At 40.2% G+C, this 12,924-nt stretch overlaps 1 protein-coding gene across 8 annotated transcripts in view; it reads left to right on the top strand.

Moving 5' to 3' along the window:
* Nucleotides 1-12,924, top strand: part of VPS13B (vacuolar protein sorting 13 homolog B) — a 439,567-nt gene that overhangs the window by 15,542 nt on the left and 411,101 nt on the right. The window lies entirely within an intron of this gene.

Below are 12,924 nucleotides of genomic sequence, written 5' to 3'. Positions count from 1 at the left end.
ACTGCCAGGGGTGGAGCATTCACAGCTTCGCTGGGCAACCCATTCCAGTGCCTCACCACCCTGACACTAAAGAACTTCTTCCTTATATCCAGTCTAAACTTCCCCTGTTTAAGTTTTAACCCGTTACCCCTTGTCCTATCACTACAGTCCCTAATGAAGAGTCCCTCCCCAGCATCCCTATAGGCCCCCTTCAGATACTGGAAGGCTGCTATGAGGTCTCCACGCAGCCTTCTCTTCTCCAGGCTGAACAGCCCTAACTTTCTCCACCTGTCTTCATACAGGAGGTGCTCCAGTCCCTGATCATCCTCGTGGCCCTTCTCTGGACTTGTTCCAACAGTTTCATGTCCTTTTTATGCTGAGGACACCAGAACTGGACACAGTACTCCAAGTGAGGTCTCACGAGAGCAGAGTAGGGGAGCAGGACCACCTCCTTCGACCTGCTGGTCACGCTCCTTTTGATGCAACCCTGGATATGGTTATATTTACTTTTGTATAAATATGGGTTATATATGTTAATATTTTAATTCTTTATGCATCTAACTACACGTAAACTTCATTTTAACTCCCAAATCAATGTCCCAGGTTTGGAGACTGAGCTCTTTTTCAGGTGCTTGTGTGGTGCTAGCTGTGCACCTCACTTTTAATATATGACCTTCCTGTAGGCTGTTAAGCAGCCCTGCAGCTGCAGAGGCTGCAGCTCCAATTTTCTTCGTTTAGCAGGTAAAGTTTGATTTTTAACAGGATGTTTGCAGTATATGTGCATTTTCAAGAGAGCTCTTCTAGGGTCGTCTCTGTCTTGCTATAGAATCCTAGCATATTTACAAAAATAGGCACTTAACATCATAAATCTGATAGAAACTGTGAGTTTAGCAGAAGGAACGTTTGGAGCATGCATTTTAAAGTTAGTTGGCCTTATGCAGGACATCATCCTGCTCTTTTGCTGGAACCTGCTGCCTCCAAATAGGAAAGGAAAGATGCAAACATTTAATTGCCCATTGTCTCCTAGTGTTTACAGGCTATTAAGCTGAATGCATTGGACACATGTCACTAATATAAATCAGAAACCATTAAAAATCCACTAGCATCTTCACTTGCAACTCCATCAAGGGTTGAAAATTTTGTTTGTTATTCAAGCACAAAAGGAAAGGACCAGGGTATTGTCACTTGGATCCATTAAGGCCGAGTTGTTTCTAAGTTTTATAGACCAATAATCATCCAAAAATCTTACCTTTCATAGAAGGTGAGTGGGATTAAGAATTGTAAATTATGATGAACATGTTCAATAATTTTGAGATTTATTTCATGACTGAGATGTTGTCTATGGAAGGCACCCTGGAATCACAGCTACACAGAAAGCATAGCAGTTTGACTGAATCTGTTTTAACCTATAAGGCAAGAAATGATAATTCATTTGTTTCAGCTTCAGATATCCCAAAAAAGCTTACTTTCAGTAGCAAAGTTTAAAATCTGACAATACTTGAGTCATTCTGGTGTCCACGACTGGAGAATGTGAGTATGGAAATTCTGTTAGTAATTTTCTGGATGGGTAGAACGTACCCCAGACCGAATGACATAGCTCATATCATAGAATAGTTAGGGTTGGAAAGGCCTTAAGATCATCTAGTTCCAACCCCCCTGCCACAGGCAGGGACACTGCACACTAAACCAGTTCACCTAAGACTCCATCCAACCTGGCCTTGGTCACTGCCAGGGATGAAGCATTCACAACTTCCTTGGGCAACCTGTTCCAGTGCCTCATCACCCTGACACTAAAGAACTTCTTTATATCAACCTGAATTTTGCCTGCTTAAGTTTTAACCTGTTACCCCTTGTCCTGTCACTACAGTCCCTAATGAAGAGTTCCTCTCCAGCATCCTTGTAAGCCCCCTTCAGATACTGGAAGGCTGCTGTGAGGTCATCACACAGATTCTCTTCTCCAGGCTGAACAGCCCCAGCTTTCTCTGATCATCCTCCTGGCCCTTCTCTGGAGTTGTTCCAACAGCTCCATGTCCTTCTTATGTTTGGGTCACCAGAATTTTACACAGTGCTCCAACTGGGGTCTCACAGACGTAGAGGGGCAGGATCACCTCCTTCGACCTGCTGGTTTGATTCAGCCAGAGATACTTTTGGCTTTCTGGGCTGCAGTTGTTTTCTGGGACTAGAGATTATTCAGGACAGGATGTCTGTCTTTTCAGTGCTGTGTCAATGCACTTTGCAGTTTCAGCTCAACATAGGGAATGAGGAAGCAGACTATGTCCTTTTTCAAAACTGAGCTGATTGGGAAATAATACAGTGAGAATTCAGAATCTCAAAATTGAGCGTTAAATCAACATATGTTCATAAACAGGTTCGTATGATTTTTCTCAATAGTATTATTGTTGGTGGAAAATAAGTATTTGATGAAAATTGAAGTGTTCTGAGCTTATTTGATACATGCTGCTGTTTCTGAAAACAAGTGCTAGATGTCAATATATAAGACTTTGCCAGGAACTGGAGTGTATTATGGGTAGAGATTTGTTGGTGTAGAAGCTGCAAACCCTGCTGGGAATATGTCCTGGCTAAAGTGTTTCACCAGGTCTTAGTTGTGGAAACGTGCATATTGTTGAGAATATTTTATTGTTACCAAATAGGGAATGAGTAATAGTCATTTTTACCCATTTCTCTCCCTCTCTTCTCTCCCTCCTTCCTCTTTTATTTTTGCTTCCATAACATTCTCTAAAATGGATTCTGGTATTTGGCTGTAACTTGCCAGTGGCAATTTATGTTCTATTAAAAAAAAAAAGGAATCAAACTATGTACACCAACAGCCAGTAAAGCTCCTTGACCCCCAAATATGCACATTTCTCTTTAGTCATGCCCATGAGAACTTATAAATGTATGCTAAATGCCACTGTTAACAAAATGTGTTGTTTATTTTAACCAAAAGCAAGTGCTTCTCTTTTCTGCATGGGTAGTCATGTTTCTGTGCTCATCTCTGTATGAGTCCTACCATACAATTTCATTTTAGTGAGCTGCTTCTTACACATTTATTTGACACATCCATACATCTCCCACTTCTGTTATTCCCACTTTACCTGTGAAATATATCAGAAGTTGACAGTTCAGTAGTGTTGCCCATGTGGAGGGGAGAAGTTTTTGTTTCAGAGGAAGGTGATGTTTCTTTTACTCAGTTAAAACTGTAGTTCCCTATTTCCTACTTACTGCTTTAGATACTTAACAAGTAAGGAAGCATCAGACCTATTTACCTGTTGTGCTGCACTGGTGTAGAAAGCTGGTTCTTTCTGTGTACGTGTGTGTGTATAAATGCATGTTAAAGGCAGCTTTCTATCCAACTCCTTTTCATTATTGCTTGAGGGTAAAGTGGAACAGTTGGGACAAGAAACATTCATAGCACCTAGTACACAGTTGATTTGCGTAGTCATAATTTCCCTGTTACTCCACTTTTTCGTAAGGCAATGGTAGCAGAGTAAAGCTCTTTTCTGACTGTTTTGTGGACAGACACTCTCACCTGTGCCCAGCTGAATGGTAGTCAGTGTATATTCAACTTATTTTCTTCCTTCCCTCAAACCAGCCAAAACAGTTTTTCTTCTGGAGTTCTTTTATGGACCATCTTTGCAAGAAATTGAATGGCATAGTAAGTTAAACATGTAGCGGTGACCATTGTAACTTGCCTTTTAGAACTTTGGAGTAAGCTGTAGATCTCAAAGCTGTGGTGGATTTGAGGATGAATACACTGGAATTACTGTTAGGGCAGCTGAATGTGGTATGTTTCTGGAAAAAAACAGTCAAGAGATTAGTAGGTAGAAAAAAACTTTTTTGATACACTTGATTACTGAAAGTAGAAACCAACAAAAGTATTTATTTTAATTCTGCAGGTGGGCAAGTAGATATAGGAGTTGAAACTAGATACTACAACCTTGCTGATTTATATTCTAGAAAATAGCTTTACTAAGGCAAATGCAAATACTAACATGTAAGTGGTGTATTTCTTTTTATAAAGTACAGAGAAGCTGTTCTGCTGTGTAGATACAGGTGTATAAAGTAGAAAGATTAAGAGTAATCCTTGTACCTTTACTGATTTTTACTTTGCTTTTTTTCTGAACTACTTGCGGCGAGGGAATGCAGTGCCAATAGTCAGTGTCTTTGTTCCAAGCTATAGGGTGAAAGGATTTATATATCATCTTTGGCATAATTCCTAGAAGTCTAGGGTCGGATTCTGATTCAGCTTTCCCTGGCGTAGGTCTGGAATACCTCAATTGATTTACTTTGGAGTAATTCCAGATTTGTCCCAGTCCAGCTGACATCAAATCAGGACCCTACAATCCAGCTTTGTTTTATGTAGCCAGGTGAAGAGTTTGGATTGGTGTGGTTTAACAGGGAATGAGGTGAGGTAATGCATTTAAAAATATTTCCTTGGAGAGGAAGTAGTTTTTCCTCATTTGTTGATAGATTAAAGCATAGTTAAATTTGTTGGAATGTATTTTAGCTCCTCATTATGGCAAACCCTACTATTTCAGAATGGGCATGATTACAGATTTTGTAGTGGAAAAAACCTGTAATTTATCCACCTTTGGTAAAAGCATCTTAAAATTCCAAACGACAAAATACACTTAATTCTTTCATGTACAAAGTATACTCTGAAATTATAGCTTGTTCCTTTTGGAAGGAGTGGTATTTTCTCTGAAAGGGTGTGATTCAATTATAATTTATTAGATACAGTTATTAAACTTAAGCAGAAAAATTCCCTTTATTCACCTTTTGCTTGTGACTTACCTTATAGTACCTGCACTTAGAGTGGTCCCTGCTAAATAATTTTGATGCATAACTGATGTAGATTGTATTTTAACGCTTTACGGGCAGTAATAAACTCTTATCCCAGTGAGCTGTACTTCTTCCAAAGAACAGGGAAATGTTCACGTTTAAATGGGCACTTGCTCTTTGAAGAAAAAAAATCCCTGTCTTACCCTTTTTAGAGGTCTTAGAACCCCAAGGAAATTCTACTGTGCTGTTGGCAATACTCTGGACTGTCCAATTGTCTCAGTCAACTTCCTAATTTAACTCCAACTGTTAAATAAACATGAACTTTAACTGTAAATATTTCTTTCTTTACCTCTGGAGAAAAAACTTGATCCCTCTATTGAGGTATATGATTTTTCTTCTTTTTTTTTTTTTTTTCCTTCTGTCCTCTCTTTGGCATGTTTGTTTAGTGGTTCTGAGAAACCATGTCCTGAGGCTGTGACCTTGGCTTACTGAGGATCCTCATTTGGTTTCATTTACCCAGGCACCTGTCAACTTTGGTTGGTGTCTAGTAGGGCTGTTGGTCAAAACACAAAGGTTTAAAGAGCCCTGAATGCTGTTGGGTGTTGTCCTTCTTTTTCAGCCTTCCACATTGCAAATGAGCTAAAAGCTGCTGCAGCATTTTATATGCATGCTATTCTTCTGGAAGATTTTGTATAATTATTTGCAGAAATTTGCAAGTATTTTCAGTTCAAGCTGAAAATGTTTTGGTTTCATTAGACAGCAAAGCACCTTTTTAAATTTTTCTTTTCTTTTTTCTTTTTTTTTCCCTTTCTTGTTAGCCTGTCATATTTTACAAATGAGCGCTGCTGCAGCAGCGCTAATGTATAATTATTTAGAATTAAGCCTAAAGGTTATTAACGCTGATATTTTACAATCGTGTGAATAATAGGGGACTACTGTCCAACAAACCACAGTGGTTTTCCATGCGGTTCTGTGAGCTGAGTAGTCTCCTGTAAGTGCTGCCCTGCTGTCTGCTGTTGGGAGCAGTTGTGTTCCAGTCCTTTGGGTGGGTGGGCTGCTCTTTGGTTTGCTTTTTATTCCCAGTGGCAGAAGAGTGTTGTATTTTGTGGCTTCTGGGACACTTTCTGTAGGTGAGTATCATCTGGACTGTGTTGTGTATGTGTGTAGTTCTGCTGCCTCCTGGAAGCCTTTACGTTTCTACTGGATTCCAGGTGTTTAAGCTTTCTGCCCTGCAGTTTTTCCCCAGCAGGGCCTGATGAAGATCTGAGAAAGTGGGCAGACAAGTGTGCTGCTGACTCCATACAAATCATTCAGCCTGTTCCTCATAGACCTCTTTCCCATATGTTCCTCAGATGTGGACAGTGACAGGGCTGTGGGGTAAATGCATTGTTCTGGCAGTGGGAAGCGGCCATCTTTCCTGGAAGCTCTTCAACCCTTTTCCCAGCGTGTATTTAAATATGGGCTCATTATATGATGGGGGAGAGGCTACAAGCCTCCGAGATAAAATGGTCGTGGGGAGCAGGCTGCCTGCTCCAGAACAGTCATCTGGTGTGCAGCTGAGGCTCTTTAGGAGAGGAGGCCAAAGGGAACAAGCTAGATGAATTGTCCTGCCATACTACATATGGCCTGTGGGCTATAGGCTGTTCATCCTAGATACTTGCTTACAATCATGAAGAACATTGGGATTTTGCAGTAAAACTTTAGAAAAACACTTAACAGCATGAGAAAAATCTGCTTAAGCCACAATGAACTCTCTAATTCTTTTTACCAGTCTTCCACAAGGAGGGAGCATCTGGTGGACAGAATAGATCAGAGTCCCAAGTGCATATGTTAGTGGTTTCATTGTCATCAACAGACATTACATTTTTGTTGATTTATTTTGTGCAACAAATAAAACTTCATTTCCTGCTCTGTTAAGGATGTTCTACTTTGCTTGACATGTACAGAAATGAACTATGGTTGTATCCATCTAAAAGCTGAAAGCAATTGGGTGGCATGGAGTGAACAGTGGACGTTTTTTTCTTATCTACCTATATGCACACAACAGTTTTTCATCTAAAATCCTCTAGTTATCGGTGATGCTAAATCTTACAGTTACCTTTCCCTCCTCAGGACTTATCTAAAGGTCAAGATACTCTCATATTTTCTTAATTTATTACATATCTAAGAGTATTCCAGTCATAAATGTGGCTTATAAAACTAGTTTATTACAGTGTACTAATTGATTAAGCACTTCTGTTTTCAGTTAAGTAAAACTAAGTGAACTGTGCCTGTAGTTGTTAGAAAAGCTGAGATTAGCTTCTATCAGTGTGTGTATTACCCAAATTAACTTGAAGAGCATGCTATAGCTGCTCAGTCATTTAATTTTGGCATTTTTTATGAAAACATATTTCTGCAAAATTGTGTTTTCTTTCTAATGGTGTTACAGTATTGTTTTAGCTTTACTTTCTCTTTTGTCTTGGGGGGGTGGGACGTGGAAGAAACAAGATACTGTGTTTGGAAAAACACAGAGCAATATTTTTGGGCTTGTCAAAGCAGGACCCTCACATTTCTGGGACTATTCAGTATTGAGTTGTATCTAATTAAGCTGCTGCTCTGTTGTGTGTGACTTGTAGCTTGGATGTCTGTTTCTCCATTCTGGACTGTGTTTCTGGCTGTGTTTCCTCCAAAACATTATTGGTGTCTTTTTCACTGAAGTGCCTAATAAAGGACATGAATCCTGTGCTTGTACAGGGCACCATCAGGGAGATTTTCTTTGGAGGAGAGCTGGACACACTCAGAACTAGTGTGTCTCAAGGCCACCTTTCACTTCCTGTTTTTTTCACACACATAGGTATTTTGATCAGACAAAATAAAGATGTGTCAATTTCAGGAATATTGGAAACATTTATTTGAAACCAGTACCAAAGCACAGTGTTTCAAAAATCTGAAAGTAAACTTTGGTGCTTCCAGTTATTGCTCCCTGCCCTGTTTTTGTCTGTATTAAAGTACATTAGTGCTAAAGGCAGGTTATCAAGGTAATGAGACCACATGAGTCTGACTGCAGTGAGTTGGCTGGTGTTTCAGCACTCAGTGAGGAATGGACTTGTTTCAGAATTGCCAGCTGATGAGCGCTGATCTTCCCTCCAGCCATGATGGACCTGGCTAGAAGTTGATTGCTCTGGCCCACAGATTCTTCGTTTGGGATGCAATTATATGATTCTGACTGTTTGAGGGTAAACTGCAGCTAGTTTGAAACTGATGCTTCATGTCTTTATCCATTATTAAGCCAATCATTTGATTATACTAATACCAAGATCCTACCCATTCCTTGGCACCAGTGGGGTTGGTACAAGTCCACTGTGTGTTGCTTGCTCATAGAAGATGGATTACAGCTCTTGAAGTAATTGTTTATGATCTGCTGACACTGGTCTTTTGTGATTCTGAGTTGCAGAACAAATGATGGGTAGTGCCACAAGAAGAGAAAGCTGTGGGGATTGCTGCTAGCAGTTCTGAAGAGATCCCCTGCTAGTGACATTCCGCTGTAACAAAGACATCAAGGAAGTGTGGTCTGGTGGGTTGAGCTCTTAAGAGCGGTGGTGCCCTTCCACTTCAAACTTTGTCCTGTCCTGCTCTGCTTGAAGGCTGTCAGAGAGCAGCACCACAGACATACATGTTCCTTCCTTTCCCCCTGACTACCTTGTGCCTCATCTCAAAATTATCCTATATTTTTATTCTCCCCACCCCCAGTTTGTTCTAAGTATTAACATTTGCTCATTTTTTTGATGTCTGACCTGTGAGTTTTGCCCATCTAAAATGTCTGGTGTATGACATTTTAAATTTTATGAATATGTAATATTTGATACCTTCACCCAATTAAAAATCTTTATAGTGATGATACTTGAATCTTTAACGTGTAGCATGTTTGTGTTTTATACTGTTGTTTTTTCATTTGAAGAAACACATTTCTTAGATCTGTGCAAAAGGCTCATGTATAATAATCCTGTGAAGGCAGAAAGCAAGAACATATTTGAATGTTTTGTTCTGCTATTTTCAGTGTTTACCCCTGCCCTAGGGAGACATGTAGCACTTTTAAAAGTGATTTCTAAAAGCAGCTTTATGAATACCTGTCAAGGTCCAACTGGATAAAACCTGGTGTTGGACATACTTTCCTCATGAGCCCCAGAGTGAAATTAAGATGCAAATGAGGTCAAGTGCCACAATCAGTCTCTTTATTTACTATATAAAAAGATTATTATAAAAAAAGATAATAGGTCAGAATGAAGGATAGAGATTAAGCAATCATTCAGGGTGCAGACATAGTCAACACCATGGATCCAGTGGTGTCCCAAGGGTCCATAGTTCTCTTCAGTAGTTGGTGGCCCCACAGCAATTACCTTTTTCCCCTTTTGTAATAAGTTAAGGGGAAGTACCTCTGTTCCTAATGTCACATACTGCACAGTCCTGGTGGGTCACATGCATCCAGTTTTGCTGGTCTTGCAGCTAGCTCTTCCACTGCCCATGCCTGGTAGCAATCCTTGGGATAATGGAGAGCAACTCCTCACATCAGTCTTTGAGATAATGGACCTTGGAGTCTTATCTCAACTCCTCCCACCCATTTCTCAGGCAGTGGATGGTGGAGTCCCATTTCAGCTCCTCAAAACCCTCTCTCAGACAATGGTCAGAGAAGTCCCATTTCAGCTGCTCACAACCATCTCTCAGACAGTGGATTGTGGGTGGAGTCTTAGCTCATCCCACCTATCTCTCAGACAATGGATGGTGGGGTCCCATTTCTGCTCCTCACAACCATCTCTCAGACAATGGACAGTGGAGTCTGGAGTCCCATCTCGGCTCCTTACACCCATCTCTCAGACAATGGATGGTGGATGGAGTCTTATCTCAGTTCCTCCCACCCATCTCTCCGACAATTGGATGGTGGGTGGAGTCTTATCTCAGGTTCTCACACCCACCTTTGACATAGTGGACCTCAGCTTCTCACACCAATCTTTGAGACAATGGATGGTGGAGTCTGATCTCAGTTCAGTGTCTCACACCACCTTCAGGTCATAATAGCTTCCTTTGTATAGGATGATTTTCTTTCAGGGTTGAACACTCTTGTGATGAATTTAAATGTATCTTTGTGTCATCTTTGGCTGATACAGCTTTTTGCACAAAATCAAAATATTTTTGGTATTTATTCTTGAATATAAATTGACGTGTTCTGTCACATTTACTCTTACTATTGAATAAGAAATAGCTTTGATCATGCAAGGTTATCCTATTTTTCCTGCAATATAAAAAATAAAAGCATATTCCTAAATACACATTGTTCCTTTGCTCTGGTTTTGGTTGTCTGTCATGTGTAGCCCATTCAGGAAGAAACAGTGGCTTCATCTGTCTTGTTCAACTTCTGAAAGGTATCAAATAGTATATTCCCATGTGTTGGGGTTACAGTGTCTGCTCAGTAAATCAGTTCTTTTGTGCCCATGTAACAGCAGCTGTGACAAACTTCCAGCAATGTGTAAGTCTTTGGAAAAAGTCTGTAATAAGGCTCATAGGTTTATCAAACTTTAGAACTAGTTTCTAGTACATAAACATATTCCGAGGTAGTCCTCACTCTGGGCCTTAGTCTCTGTTATATTGAAACTGCATACCTCTTGGTGTTCACTGTGTAAATAGCTAATATTCTTTTTTGTTTGGGCCAAGCACTGGCTCTGTAGGTTGTGCAAAAGGCTTCTTGTTGCTACAGGGTGTAGTGTTTAAGGTGCTGCGGGAGATCAGGTTGGGGGTGGCAGTGTTGTTCCTTCACTGTCCTTGTACGTGAGAAGTCTGCAAAGCCCCTGACTCTAAAGGTTGGCATCTCATCCATTGTTATCCACAGCCCTTCCCTCACTGTGTGTGTGGCCCAGCAGGTTCCCCAGTTGTCAAAACTCACAGGTAGTTAGTTCAGTAGTTTTACCCAGTGTGTTTCCTGTATTGCTCTTGATTAATGCAGTTCTGAAACCAATAGTTTTGTTGCCCAAAAATTAGTTTGAACATACTTAGCCATTTTAATTTCCTGCGTATGAGTGGCATCTGCACAAAATACCATGTGAGTAGCAGGTAGTTTCACGATTCTCTGGAGGGCATAGTTTGCTACAGCTGGTTTTGCTGTACTTTTATTCAATAAAGTGTTTTACTGAATAGCTCATAACAAGGTGCTGTTATACAGTCATGGTGGTATTTTGTAATATAGCTTCAATAATCCACCTGCATAGACTTCAGCAAAAGGCTTAATGAATTGAGTCTTCCCTTGTTGCTGGCTGCCTCCTACCTCCCCACTCTGAGGAGAATGTCCCGAACTCTACTTGAATGCAATACTGGGGCAGAGTCACTTGGAAACTTGGGCTCCTTCCACCTGAGAAAGGTAGCTCCTTTCTTCAGAAGGTGGTGGTGGGGGAAGGAAAAAATACAACCTTGCTAGGTATGGAGGGTTAACAAACGTGTCTTTCATTGCTTATTGGAAATGCTTGAACACAGAATCTCCATTCTAACTAGATTGTCTTACATGGTCTGGTTTTATATCAAGAATAAAAGGATGTATCTGAGGTGCATCCTGGCACCTGGTTTCTGAACACTGCGCTGTGGGATATTCAGATGTTTTAAAAGGTACTCATCTAAAGAAGTGTACACTAGTATGGTGAAAAACCTGTTTCCAATAACTTTTATAGATCTTGAGGTATTTAATATGCATCTAGTAATGGCCATGTATGTAATTGTCTCTGTATGATCAAAATAAATTATTGGACATACTTTTACGTTCAGATGCCAAATTAAAATTTACTGTCAACTGTGAGTGAGGTTTTTTTTTTCCATTTAATAATGCTGGAACTAAGATTTACCACTCTGTGTGTAGTTCAACTTAGTATGTTGTAGTTGACTGAAGTACTGGTGTGAGATGCGTATGGGAATTTTCTCAGGCTAGTTGGTTTGGCTGTTGTTCAGAAACCCATTTTCATAACTTCTTCCAAACTGTTTTGGTGAACTTACAGACCTTACATATAAGCCATTTAGAAAATTTTGGTCCTTTTAAAATCTTTTAGAGAGATAATTGTTTACACAGCAAAAGAGATACCAGTGAAAGAGAGCTACAGCAATGCCTACTAGTTGTGTCTCCTCCTCCCCCCTTGGATTAAGGCAGATGCCTGGCCATGCTATGACTCACACTTTTTGGTGAAGATTGTATTTCTTCCTTTATTAAATATACTATTTTAAAGGAGTACTTTTTTTGTTTGTTTCTACCACTCTGCTTTCTTCTTTCCTTTGTCTCTTTTCATCTTTGTCATACTATCCACCTCCATTTGTGATAATCTACTAGTCATCCTTTCTGGCACTATTCAGTAGTCAATATTGGTGTTAAGAAGCTTCCTACTATCCTGGATGAATAGACTTTTAAGATCAACAGGAGCCTTTTGACCATCTAATCTGATTTTCTTATAAGAAGGTGTCTATGAATTGAACTAATTTTCCCTCATCTTTAGGGCTACTATAAAACAGGTTTCTTCCTTGGGCTAACATATGGCACCCAAAAAAATTAGTTTGTTGCCTGAAAGTTTTTCTTGGGTATGAAGGATTGTTTTTAAACTGTGATCAGGATATTTGCAGGGATAGCAGCCCCAGGAAATTGAACATCCCTGGCCTTGTTACTGCACACTTGGAAGTACAAGAGAAAACTTCAGTTTGATTTAATGATTCTCTCTGATGTATGTACTGCCACAGCGTTGATACTCTCCCCAGATGCATGCTCTGTCCTATTGGCAAGTGCAGAAGGGGAGCAACATGAGACTCTGGGGTGGAAGGCAGAAATAAAGAGCATTTTCTCCTTTTTCCTTCGTGACATTAGGAAGAATTCGTTACAGAGGTTGGGACACTGTAATTTGATCATTTTAACAATAGAAAGGTGGGTAAGGACTTGACTAGTGGTCTGTGGCTGGCATATACTTTCTTCATGAGATATTTGGCAAAATGAGCTGTCATCTTTTGGTTGCATGAATACAGGTGGATGGGCATAAGCATAATGGAGTGTATTAAGCCAAGTGTAGCGTTTGCATAAGAGCAATGATGGGGAAATTAAAAGGGGTGGGACCAGTAAAGAAGTGCTGAGTATGTTGGTCCTTCTTGAGTCCCCTGGGATGTGATGTGCAC

The sequence above is a fragment of the Pezoporus occidentalis genome, unplaced genomic scaffold (genome assembly GCF_034315485.1).
Source record: "Pezoporus occidentalis ecotype Australia unplaced genomic scaffold, CSIRO_AGI_Poc_V1 ctg3, whole genome shotgun sequence".
NCBI lineage: Eukaryota > Metazoa > Chordata > Aves > Psittaciformes > Psittacidae > Pezoporus > Pezoporus occidentalis.
Note: the sequence above shows the minus strand (reverse complement) of the source record. Positions and strands in the feature narration are given on the sequence as shown.